This window comes from Leopardus geoffroyi, chromosome B3 (assembly GCF_018350155.1).
Source record: "Leopardus geoffroyi isolate Oge1 chromosome B3, O.geoffroyi_Oge1_pat1.0, whole genome shotgun sequence".
Classification (NCBI taxonomy): domain Eukaryota; kingdom Metazoa; phylum Chordata; class Mammalia; order Carnivora; family Felidae; genus Leopardus; species Leopardus geoffroyi.
The window spans coordinates 146,352,394-146,365,385 of record NC_059337.1 but is presented as its reverse complement, the minus strand read 5'-3'; the positions used below and the strand labels follow the sequence as shown (position 1 = coordinate 146,365,385).

The 12,992-nt window shown below is 60.6% G+C and overlaps 1 long non-coding RNA gene across 4 annotated transcripts; it reads right to left on the bottom strand.

The window, feature by feature from the left end:
• Nucleotides 1–8,963: 8,963 nt before the first annotated feature.
• LOC123582153 lies at nucleotides 8,964–12,738 on the bottom strand. 4 transcript variants are annotated; one of them, XR_006704242.1, is made up of 3 exons: nucleotides 10,990–12,738; nucleotides 9,796–10,584; nucleotides 8,964–9,154 (listed from the first exon to the last, which is right to left on the bottom strand). It is a non-coding gene; the product is annotated as an uncharacterized LOC123582153 (long non-coding RNA). The 4 variants fall into 4 exon arrangements; XR_006704244.1 differs by having other exon boundaries at nucleotides 8,964–9,151; XR_006704243.1 differs by having other exon boundaries at nucleotides 8,964–9,920; nucleotides 10,268–10,584.
• Nucleotides 12,739–12,992: the final 254 nt, after the last annotated feature.

The window sequence follows — 12,992 nt, the reverse complement described above, 5'->3', positions numbered from 1 at the left end:
TCTGGGGACCCCCTGCGGGAGCCCCAGGGGGCCCAGGGACCTACTGACTGGGAGCACTGGTGTCCCCGGCTGGAAGGTGGCCCTCAGGTCAGCCAGCAGGAGGCCCCTTCTGGCCCGGCCACCTGCACAAGCTCCACACGTGGAGGGAGCCACGTGCTGTGGCCTGGGGTCTAGGGTCCTGGACCTCCCCCAGTCTGTGGCCCTGGTCAGAGGGACTGAAGTTCCTTGAGCTCAGTTTCTGCAACCCACCCCCCCCCATCCCCACAGGGCGCTGGGGGTCGGGGTGGGATGAGAGGGGTGTCGGGGTGTGTGAACAAGGCTCTCTCTGGCAGGGGCACGGCAGAGGGGCTCTAACCACAGCCTTCAGATCTCAGCGCCCTGGCAGGTCAGACGGCTGTGCGTGCCTGTGTGCGTCTGCGCCCGTGCCCCTGTCCTGGGGGGCGGCTCTGTGGCCTGGCCGGGCAGCGGAGGGAGAGAAAGACACGGTGGGGAGGAACTGGAGGGGGTCCCGCAAACTGTCCTTGGGAGGCTTCCAGAAGGAGGGCTTGCAGGTGCGGGGGAGAGCGGTTCTGAGTTGAGGGGTCCGGGGTTCCCCAGGGGCGATCCCTGGGTGGATCTGCCCTGCTGGGCTCTGGCTCATAGTCATTCCACCCCCCCCCACCCCACCCCGGGGGAAGGGCTGGTCTGTCCGGTTCCTGCAGCATTCCACACTGACCTCTGGACTTGCTTCTGGAAATTTCTCTGCTTCTTCTCCCTCGGGGCTCCCTCCTAGCCCTTCCCCCTTCCTGTACTCAGCCCTCTCCCAGGCGGGTGGAGGTCAGTGTCCCTGAGAACCAGGGCTCAGCCCCCCCCCCCCCACCCCCACCCCCACCCCCGGGCAGTGCCCCTCCCCTGCCCTACTCCCCACATCTCTCCACATCCTGGGACACCTGGGGAACCCAGAACACAGGGTCGTCCCCGCTGCCGCCCAAGGGTGTGACGTCAAGTGGGCAGGAAGCCAGAGGCCTCGCTGGCGTCCCCCCAGCCCAGGAGCGCAGAGCCCAGGCCCTGGCCCCGGATCCGCAGCTCCCACCCGCCCCACCCCGGGCCTGGGGAGGGGCGGTCCGGCAGAGACCTCCCAGCCCCTCGCCAGAGTTCTGCAGGGGGAGTGGCGGGGCCGGCGGGGGAGGGCAGGCTGCTGTGTGGGGCTGAGGAAGCAGCTGCGGACTGAGTCACGCTCCGGAAAACGAGGGAGGCCGTTTCCATCACCATCTGTCTCCTTGGGAAGAGGAGGAGGAGGAGAGGGCGGGGGAGGGGGCGCGCCGTCCCTGGGCCTGACGGGGGTGGGGGTGGGGGGTCTTTCCCAAAGCAGCTCTCACCTCAGCCCCCACGGGGCCCTCCAATTCGGTGGGGAGGGGCTCTCCAATCCGAGGGGGTGCTGTCTGGTGCTCTGCACAGCAAGCCGGGCCTCACAGGGGCTCTGACCAAGGGGCAACTTGGGGGCTCCCCCGCCCCCAGCTTAGGAACCTCAGAACCTGCACGTCTGTCCTGAGCTTAGCAGGCAGTGGCGGCGGGGGGGGGGGGGGGGAGAGTCAAGTACCAACCATTCGCCCCGAGTGCGGTGGTGACCCAGACATCCCCTGTCCCCTGGGGCTGTGGGAACCTTGGCTCAGCAAATCCCTGAGAACCACCCCTCACGCCTCGCCCCTTCCTCCTCCGGCAGCTGTGGGAGGGGCTGGGCCAAGTGTCGCTGAAGACTCACCCCCTGGAGGACTCCTGCCGGCTCTGAGGGGGCTCCAGCCCCTCCCCTTGCCCCTGTGTCACCAGGCCGGCCCTTGGGAGGGAGTGTCCTCTCTGGGCAAGCCCCTAGGCTGTTGCCTTCTCGCTCCTCTGGAATGATGACATTTCCCCGTCATGTCACATGCAGATGGGCAACTGAGGCCTGAGAGAGAAAGGGGCTCCCAGACCCCTAGTCTCCCCAGGACCCCTCCCCCTCAGCTGCAGACCAGGGAGCAGGCTGGATCTGAGGGTTCCAGGGTATGGGATAGGAGGCATAGGTGGGGGCAGGAAGCAGTGGGGGCAGACTACAGCCTGCCCTCCCCCTGCCCACCTGCCCCCCTTGAGCAATGTGGGGGGCCCATCGCCTGGCTCCCTAGATGTGTTATCTGCCTTTCTGGGTTCAGGCCACTAGAGGATATTCAGGGTGATGGTGCAGGGCACCTGACACGGGTCAGAGCCAGCGGGAAGGTCCCTGCTGGCAGGATGGCGCCCTGGTCCCTGAACGCTGGTGGAGGTGCCCATGGGGCTCGGCCTGACCCTGAGACCTGACCCCATGTGGTTCTTGTTCAGGGCACAGAAGTAGTCAGGGGCACTTTAGGTGCAAGAGCCAAAAACCCGACCTGGTGGAGGAAAGGAGACCCAGAGGGATGGCCCCACCGAAGTCCCAGGAGGTAGGAGAAGGCCCCTTTCCCTCTCCTGCTCCCTGCTGGTCTCAGCTCTGCCCCGTCAGCCTTGTCTCCACCCCTCCCCCATGCTGGCGCCTGTAGCACTCCTGGCCTGGGGCCCTTGGAGGAAGGGGATGTTGGTAATGAGGCACCCCACCCCGGAGAGAGTTCTGGGGACTCCCACCCTCCCGCAGCCTCTGTGGCGGGGGACAGGGTGGGGCCAGGACTGTGGGCTGCTTCCCACAAGGCCTTGGTTCAACAAGGGAGCAGCTCTCCAAAAGAGGGGGGCTGGTTTGAAAGACGTCCACAGGTGCCCTGGGCCCTCCTGGTGGGAGCCCCTTCCCTACAGACAGAGGTGGACCTCTCTGGAAAATGTGGTTCCCACGGCTCAGGACCCCCAGGTGGGAGGGGCGTATCTGAGGTTCACCAGCACTGAAGAGGCCTCTGGAGGGCTGCCTGGAGAGGCTGGCGAGCTTGGCCGTGGCCATGGGAATGGTCAGCTGTCTGGGAGCGACCCCTTGGTGCTGGGAATTGAGAGGTCACCTTTCATGCGAAATCGGGGGTGGGGGAGTGGGCAGGCTTTGAAGCCTGTAGGCAAGTCCCCTCCTTCCCACGTCAAGGACACATGGGGCATGCCCTGGCACACTGGGCTTCCCGCAGCCTGGGGCACAGCAGAGCATTTCCATGTTACAGATTCAGAGCCTGAGAAGAGTGAGCCCAGAGGTGGTAAGGGGTGTCAGAGCCGAGGTTCTTCCCATCAGCAGGCACTCCCTTTGCTTCCACCCTGGCTCTGTCGCGGGATACTTGAGGCTGCTTAGTGTTAAAACCATTACAGTATCCAATGTCCATCTGTCCATCCATCCATCCACCCATCCATCCACCCGTCTACCCATCCGTCCGTCCATCCATCCATCCGTCTGTCCATCCATCTGTCCATCCGTCCACCCATCCATCCATCCATCCACCCGTCTACCCGTCCATCCATCCGTCCACCCATCCATCCATCCATCCACCCGTCTACCCGTCCATCCATCCGTCCATCCATCCATCCATCCGTCCGTCCATCCATCCATCCACCTGTCTACCCATCCGTCCATCCATCCATCCATCCATCCATCCATCCATCCGTCCATCCATCCGTCCATCCATCCATCCGTCCGTCCATCCATCCGCCCACCCGTCCATCCGTCCATCCACCCGTCTACCCATCCGTCCATCCGTCCATCCATCCATCCACCCATCCATCCACCCATCCATCCACCCATCCACCCGTCTACCCATCTGTCCATCCGTCCATCCATCCATCCATCCATCCATCCATCCATCCATCCGATGTTTATTGGAAGCCTGCCATGTGCTGAGCACAAGTTTGGCACTTGTTAAACCAGGTAAACAAAGGCACAGCAACACCCTTGAGTAGGGTTGCCAAATTTAGTAAATAAAAATACAGGACACCCCATTAAATTTGAATTTCAGATAAATACTGTTTTAGTCTAAGTATATAACCATGTCCTATGCAATGTTGGGTATAAGTACGTCCCAGATATGGCATGGGACATACTTATGCTGAAACTTATCTGCTGTTTGCCTGATATTCAGATTTAACTGGACTCTTCTGTGTTATCTGCTAACCCTGCCCTGGTCAGCTGGTAAAACAATGGAAGGACAGACACGTTGACATTCCACGTGCAGGATCTAATTTAATCCTTTCCATGAACTTGGCGATATTATCTCCATGTTAAAATCGTAAATACGGAGGCTCAGAGAGGTTAAGAAAGTTGCTCAAGGTTACCCAGCTAGTGAGGGCTAAACCAGAGGCACATAAGGAATGGCTTATTTTGAAAAATGCTTGTCATTAAAGTAACAAATAATGTAGGGGCGCCTGGGTGGCGCAGTCGGTTGAGCGTCCGACTTCAGCCAGGTCACGATCTCGCGGTCCGGGAGTTCGAGCCCCGCGTTGGGCTCTGGGCTGATGGCTCAGAGCCTGGAGCCTGTTTCCGATTCTGTGTCTCCCTCTCTCTCTGCCCCTCCCCCGTTCATGCTCTGTCTCTCTCTGTCCCAAAAATAAATAAAAACGTGGAGAAAAAAAAAAAAAATTTAAAGTAACAAATAATGTAAAAACTTGCAAAAAGAGTGTGTAAAAGTTGTTTTAAACTTGACCACTGAGAAATAGCTGTCGTTAAATTGCTAAACCTTATTCCAGACCTCTTCCTCTGCAAATGCCACGTGGAGAGGAGGAGGCCGGGAATCCCTCACAAGCAGAATGGGGTAATCCTGTCATGCTTTACTCTAAAATCAAACATCAAATTTCTCTCTTTTGGATTCAAACAGAAGGAATTGTTGAATTTCAGAGAAGTATTTTATCACAACAAAGGACGCAGGGGTGGCTAAAAGAATGGGCCTCCTGTGTCTGCAGCCACGGCCGCTGCGGTGGAGGCCGAACGAGCCTTGTGGACACGGGGCCGGGGCAGCCTCTCCGGCTTCCTCCTCTCTCTGCGTCACTCTTCTCTCTCCTCACTGTGGCTTCGGTGGCTCCGCCCAGGACACTTTCACTGAAGTGGCAATGACACAGACAAGCGCATCCGAAGCCACAGTCTGGACCACCCTGTGGCCAGGCAGATGGTAGGCCTGGCCCCAGCCGCTGCCCCAAAGCTCCCCTGGGAGCTGCTCGCACTCGCGCCCCTACTCAAGGTACCTGGTGCTGTTTGCCCCATGTGTCTCCTTGGCCTTAGTCTCCCTCGTCTGCGTGCCCGCTTTTCTATGGGGTGGTCTATCTTTTTCTTGTTGATTTGCAGGAGCTCTTTATATATTGATACATCCTGGACACAAGCCTTTGCTGCTCGTTCGTATTGCAACCGCCCCACCCGCCACCTTTTCTGTCGCAGCTGTGACGCCCGAAGTTTTACCTGTGTTTTAAACTCAGCGAGGGATTTCAGGGGGCCTGGGTGGCTCAGTCGGTTAAGCGTCAGACTTTGGCTCAGGTCATGATCTCGAGGTTCACAAGTTTGAGCCCCACATCTGGCTCTGTGCTGACAGCTCAGAGCCTGGAGCCTGCTTCGGATTCTGTGTCTCCCACTCTGTGCCCCTCCCCTGGTCTCTCTCTCTCTCTCTCTCTCTCTCAAAAATAATAAATAAACGTTAAAAAATAGTAAATAAACTCGGCGAGGGATTCCAAACGTTGTTTTGCACTCTTTTGTCCACACGTAATCACCCTTTTACGGGTTCTTCACGTTTTTCTGTATTTTCGACCCCTACACCTGGGGTCGTTTTCCTTTAGCCCAAATGCACGGTTCCTCCAGCCTTGCTCTTAGCGCAGGGCGTGGGAGACTTGTCCGGGTCTGATGCACTCTCTCCCGGGAAGGGTGTTTTCCGCGGCCCCCTCCCGGGATGTCTTCGGCTTCTGCGACTTCTCTTGGGCGTCAGTCACCTTTCCTGCTACTTCGCGTGCCTGTCGTGACTGGGGAGCCGTGGAGGCTTGGGGCTGTGTCGTGTTCCCTCTCGCATCGTTCATTTCCTTGTTTTATTGAGCAACTCAAACCGTAAACGCGGTCCCTTCTGCGTGGGATCTCTGTGCCGTTAGCTGAGCTGCTTGGATTGTGTCCCCTGCCTGTGCGGCTCACAGACCAGCCAGGGGTTTGAGCAGAACTTATCAGGGGGTATTCCGGGCTCCCCTTCTGGGGTCTCCTCTCGCCTTCCAGCCGCTGCGACCACCCCCAGTTCCGCCCTCTGGTGCTTCAAGCGGCAGGACTGTGGGTTCCGCCGGGGTTTTAGCCTGCCCTCCGACATAGGGCGCCAGCGTGGGATGTGAGTCCTTCCTCCTGAGCGTCCACGTCCTACAGCCTGGGTCTGGGTGCCACCGCGCCCGTGCTGTTGGACAGGTGTCTCCGTGTCCGCGATTGTGGACGGTTGTGCACGGAGCTGGTCCAATCGGAGACGCCCGGCCTTTGCTGGGAGCTGCCCTCGGGCAGTTAGGATGGAGGAGGGCTGGAGCCCACAACCCAATCTGGACAGAGCAGGGCAGATGGGCGTCATTTGGTGAGACCCGGTCTTGCTCTGGCTAGCCTTGGTTTAGGGGCTGGTCTCATCAGAGATTTAACGGGGAGCCTGGCCGGGCACAGCACCAAGATTTCACAAGTGTTTTGGGGTGTGTGGGACCAACGGTGTGTCGTGTCCGAGGACCTTGCCCCCGTGCCTGTGGGAAGCTTCGCTGGGCTCTCTTTCGGTCACCGAGGCTCCCCGCCTGGGCCGAGGTCAGTCCTCAGCCCAGCGCCCAGAACCGGTGGTCGTCAGCCCTCCGAGGGCTGTGCACCCTCCTGTCTCCGGGACTTCAGCTCATTAGGCCACCATGGCCCCACAGCTCTCTGAGCCTTAGCACAGAGGCTCTAGTGTGTGTGGCCCCTCTCGGTCCCCAGAAGGAGTGAGACCTTCCTGGCGGGGGGAGGGGGGACCACCCTTCTTGCCCCTGCAGGCCCAGCACCCCCAGCCTCCCAGGGAATAAAGATCAAATGAGAGGCAGGACCAGAAAGTCTGTTGAAATCACTGCTTCTCACATGGCATTTAAAACAAACAAACAAAAAAGCCCAAACTTTTAAAACTGGGGGTGCATTTTGCCCCAGCGATACCAATCCTGGGACTTGTCTCAAGGCGATAACTTAGACGGATGGGGCGCGTTCAGGGTGGTCCGGCCGTAGACCAAGATGGTGACTTGGAACCAGGACTGAGAGGGAGCGGCCAGGGTGCCGACGGCAGAACCGTTCCCAACGTTGAAAGAAAAACCCTACAAGCGGTGAATTCCCAACGGTAGGTAATTTGTTGAAAAAAATTTTGGGGGGCACCTGGGTGGCTCAGTTGGTTCAGCGGCCGACGTCGGCTCAGGTCACAATCTCACTGTCCGTGGGTTGGAGCCCCGCGTCGGGCTCCGTGCTGACAGCTCAGAGCCTGGAGCCTGTTTCCGATTCTGTGTCTCCCTCTCTCTCTGCCCCTCCCCCGTTCATGCTCTGTCTCTCTCTCTTTCAAAAATAAATGAAAAAAGTTAAAAAAAAAATTAAAAAGAATTTAAAAAAATTTTTGGTTTACACGTAGTTTGAAGTCGCAGTCACTAAAATAATTGTGGCAGATCTGGTGGAATATCGTGTTCCGTTGCTGACGGAAGTCAGCGAATTCCAAGGCGGCCTCTGTGCACCACACTTGGGGGATTCGTATCTTTTGGTCATCTGTATTTTCTGACTTTTTAAAGTAATGACGACTTTTCTGGGGTGTGTGTGTTCGAGGGACGATTTGCACGCAGGAAAACGCACAGGCATTTGACAAGCAGATGGTGGGACCTGCACCCAGAACAAGGCGGGGCGAACTCCCCCCCCCTTCAGAAGGCTCCCCCGTGCCTGTTTCTGGTCCATGATGTGTTGTGGATGACAGATTAGTCACAGGAAGGTGAGTCGAAGCCAGAAGAGAGTCTGAGCTCTGAGACGTGGTCACGTGGTCCTATCACGGAGCCCCTGTGGCCCGGTGGGGGGCAAATCTGTGCCCTGTTCCTGGTGCCCTGCGGGTGCTGTGGTCTCGCGACCGCCCGGAGGCTGCCATCTCTCCAGTCACCCGGGGGTCACCTGGCCAAAGGCACGGAAGGCCTTTGTGACTGGGATGTCACCTGCCTTGGGAGGGGATGCTGCATTCCAGGGACACAGGTCTTTCTATCTCAGCTGCTGGTGCATATCAGCCCTTCTCAGGACCCACCTGGGGCCTCAGTGGCTGTGGGGTGACACCTCCCAGCAGCCTCATGAGCAGGGGCAGGCCATCGGGGGCCAGGGCCCCTGGAACTGAGCACCACAGGCTGGGGGCTTAGACGACATTGGTTTCTCCTTCTGGAGGCTGAAGTTCAAGGGCAGGGTGCAGGCGGGGTCAGGTTCCCGGAGGAGGCCCTCCCTGCCCGCCGAGGCCACTTTCTTGCTGTGTCCTCCCACCGCCAGCGGGCTCTGGGGTTTCTGCTCTGTGAGGGTGCCACCCCATCCAATCAGGACCTTATGACCTCATTTAACCTTGACATCCCCCCCCCCCCACCGCCCCGCCCAGGCCTGTCCCCAAATCCAGTCACACTGGAATATGGGCTCGAACACGTGAGTTGGAGGGACACAGTTCGGCCCACAGCAGACAGCTATCGCAGCGGGGCCCGCAGAAGGGACCCAGAGCTCCTGGTCCTGGAGGGCAGTTTCCCGCGTGGACCCCCACGCTCCCTGGTCCCTTCGCAGGTGTCCCCGGGGCCAACCCTCAGTCTCCAGAACGCCAGGGGGTCCTTTCTCCCACAGCTGCGCCTGCGGGGTCTGGGGGCAAGGTCTGGGGGCAGGGCCATCCGTGGGCGTGGGGGTGGGGCCATCCCAGGGTGTAGGGGCGGGGCCGGCTCTGGGCGTGGGGGCGGGGCACGCGGGGACAGCCCGCGTCCGCTGGAAGGCGGGACAAGTGCGCAGGACGCCCTGGAAGCACGCACTCGTGTCCGGCAGGGGGATTGCTTCTCTGGTCAAGATAAGAATTAAAACACCTTCCGTTAAGTACTGTGGCTCTCATTTATTTATTATGGAGGCTAGTGAATAACTCGACCTTCTTGAGGGGGGACCGTATTTGCCCCTTGCCGCCCCAGAGTCCCTCCCAGCTTCACAGGGCCCCGCGGAGCTGCTGGTGGAGGTTTGCTGTGTGTGTGTGGCAGGGGGGTGGTCCCGGCCTCCCCAGGCCCCCAGGCCCTGCTGAGAGACGAGGGACCGGCCTCGTCCACTACCGGCGGGCTTCCTAGGGGCCCCTCTAACCTGCCACGGGTGCCCACCCTGCCGAGGCTAAGACGTCTCAGCAGAAGAGCAGAGCTCCCGGGGTGGGAAGCGTCTTCTCCACCAGGGCCCCTCCATGCCCTGTCTCCTCTGTCCTGTCCCGGTTCCTGGCTAATGCGGGCTCTTGCCCCGTCCCCCCGGGGGGACCACAGAAGGAGGACAAGGATGGACCCCAGGGGGAAACCCCGGGCCCTGAGGTTGTCTGGAACGGGGCAGCTGCGGGGCGGTGGGGAGGGCCAGGAGGAGGTGGGGGTCTGGCCCTCCAGGGCGAGGGCTGTTGAGAACAAGGCGATGGCTGCTGGGGAGCCCACCTCCGCCCTCGGCCTTGGCGCCCGGGCGGGCGATTGGTGGTTAGGGAGCCCTCGCGGGGCGGGGGGCTTGCTGAGGGCACTTGCAGGGGGAATATGCCTCCCACATCAGCTCCCCCACACCCCCACCCGCGGGGGCCCTACAACTCTCCTCGGTTCTGACACTGTCCTCCTGGGCACTGGCCTCAGCCCCCTGGGTCCCACAAGACTGCCCCTCCCCCAACTCCGGATGCCGGTGGCCATCCTGGTTGTCACCTGTGCCTCTGAGCAGCTGGCTATAGATCGGAGGTTCCAGTGACTCCCTCCGTGGGCCCACCTGGTTGGCTAGGGCAGCTCACAGGGAACACTTTACTTAGTCGATCAGCTGGTCATCGTCAAGGCTAGAACTCAGAACAGCCCAAGAGCTGCAGAGCCGGGCAGGGGGAGGGGAGGGGAGGGGTGGAGCTCCCTCGAGCCCTTGAGCACCCGGCTGTCCCCAGTCTCCAAGAGTTCAACCGCCGGAAGCTCTCTGACCCCAACCCCATCCTTCTTTGGCTTTTTACGGAGGCTTGATCAAGTCATTGGCCATTGGTGATCCATTCAACCCCCAGGCCCTCTCCCCTCCCAGAGGCCAGGTGGTTCCTGCTCTCAGATCACAGGCTTGGGTCCCTGGCCACCAGTGCCATCCTAGGGGCTTTCCAGCGTCTCCCCATTATGATACAAAAGACACCTTATTGGCTCTTCTCACTTGGAAAACCCCAGGGGGTTAGGGAGCCAGAAGCACGATGCAGAGCAAACATACATTTGGTCTCCCGGGAGGCGTCCCCCGTCCCCCTCAGGCTCTGGGGATACGCGACTAGGCCGGGCAGCTCACGACACAGAACCAGAGCCAGAATGCACATTCTCGGGCCACAGTGGCCAGAGGCGCCGGTGCGCGTCCCCTGCTCAGCATGTGGGGCACCGTCACGGGGACAGATGTACCCGAGAATGTGATGTAGATAAGCCTGAAGACCTCAAATCAAATACAGCCAACGGGTTAGATCCACGCGAGTAGATAAAGGAGTCCTTTATCAGTAAGAAACAAGAAAAAATCATGAGAAAAGGCAGCAGTAGGTTTGGCAACCATGATCGTAGACGACAAATGGGGACCCGGGCAGCTGAACCTGGGGCAAGTCGTGAGGGCAGGGCCAGCACGGGCAGGGTGACAGGAACCACTGCAGGTAAGACTGGCCGTGTAGAGCGGCAGCGGCAATAAGGTGAGGTGGAGGCCCCCCTACCCCCCGGGGCCCAGGGGGGTGTGGTCACCCGTCCACCTGCCCAGGGAGGGCACCACGTCAGCGGGGAGGCGAGGGTCAGCAGTCAGGCCACCCTGAGCTCTCAGAGGGACAGATCCACACGGGGACGTGCAGGGTCAACACAGTCGCAGGAAAGGCCAGCTGGACAGCAGGGGGCGGGCAGAGGGACACGGACCTGGGGCAGGTGTGGGAGGAGCAGCACCAGAAACGGACTTCACAGGAGCCTGAGCCGCGGAGTGACTCATGGTCAGAACCTGCACAGACGCTCGAAGGAAAACAGAGGACGAGGAGGAGAGAGAGGGTTAGTGTCCCTGCAGGAGACGGGGGGCCCACGGGCAGAGAGGCCCACAAAACCCATGCGGTACCCTGTGCGCCCCTCCATGTAGGCCCCTCTGAGTGCTCCCCTCCGTGCTCCCCCCCATGTGCTCCCCTCCGCGTGGGCCCCTCCACGTGGGCCCCTCCGTGTGCTCCCCTCTGAGTGCTCCCCTCCGTGTGCTCCCCTCCGGTGCTCCCCCCCATGTGCTCCCCTCTGCGTGGGCCCCTCCGCGGGGGCCCCTCTGTGAGCTCCCCTCTGAGTGCTCCCCTCCGTGTGCTCCCCTCCGGTGCTCCCCCCCATGTGCTCCCCTCCGCGTGGGCCCCTCCGCGGGGGCCCCTCTGTGAGCTCCCCTCTGAGTGCTCCCCTCCATGTGGGTCTCCAAGCAGGCCTCTCTGTGACTCTCTGCGGGCCTTTCCATGTGAGCTGCTGGAGCTTCCTCACCACATGACGGCTGCCCCCCCCCCCCCCCCCGCCCCCACAAGTGCTCCGAGAAACCAAGGGGGCGGCCGCCATCCCACGGATGACCTAGTCTCAGAAACCAGCACGGGCGACGTCCTTCACGCGCGCCGTGTGCGACATCGACCCTAATTTGAAGCAGGTGGCAGCCCACAGCCCACAGGGGCAGGAATTCTGGGCGCCGAGGACGCACAGGCCCTCTGGGCGGTTGGCTACCACACGGATACACGACGCAACACTTCAAAACGAGCTCGAAGACCGCGGGAATCATACGATATGTGAAAAATACCGCAAATCAGAATTGGAAATCAACTGAACATTAGTTTGGAAATGAAGATTAGAGCCGAGGGGCCACAAAAGTGGAGGCACACAAAAGCATTCGGAGAAGCATAGAAGGAAGTAAAAACGCATGAAAAGGATTGGAGAGAAAGCGGAAAATCGAGGAAAGGGGCAAAGCGGGGCGCTGGGGTGTCTCCAGGAGCAGCTGCGCCACGGCCAACAAGCGCCCAGACGCGCCTCGACGGGTGGGGGCAGGTGGGCGCGCGGGGCATCTGCTCAGGCGCAGCGGGGCGGCCGCACGGAGGGCGGAGCTGCGGCGTCGCTGGGGGTGAGGGCTGGGACGGCTAACAGGGGTGAGGTGTCCCTTCGGGGCGAGGAAACGTCCTGAGAGTAGAGCAGGTTCGTGGTTTGGCTGCCCGACTTTGTAAAGACGCTGAAAACCGTTGAATGGCACGCGTGAGATGGGCGAAGGGCGTGACGTGTAAGTTACGTGTCGATCGCGGTGCAAGGGAAGGAGAGAAAGCGGAGGAACCAACAGCGTAGAAGCGGACGTCCCGGGGAAACCCCCCAGCACCCGAGCAGAGCAGACGGAACACTAAAGCCCACGTCAACCCACCTGGCCCGCAAAGTCTGGGACTCGCGTGCTGAAAGGACACGTCACGTACACTCAGGGAAACTGAGCCGAATGACTAACGCTGGGATGCGTTTTTGTAGGATTATTAGGCCCTGGGGCTCTTAGGTCTTAGACTGTCGAAGGGAAATCCCGGAAAACGCCCACTCAGGTGGACGGGACCACGGGATGTGTGGGCAGATGGCACGGACCACACAGGGGCCAGGGGACGTCACAAGAGCTCTGCAGGCGCCGAGGACACATCCTCCCGCACCTGCGAACCCAGGGCCGCACCACACGCAGGACACAACGACGCAGCCCGCCAGAGCGCAGTAGAAGGCAGCAGGACCGTCTCCGCCCCCCCCCCCCCCAGAAGCAGGCAGGGCGGGGGGAGGGGGAGGGGCCCACTGCAGATTCGGTCGCTGACAGGAGTCACCACCCCAGACTCAGGACATGCCAAGCTCAGCCCCACAGGCAGTGACCACAGCCAGGCCACACAGCTCTCAGCTGGACGAGT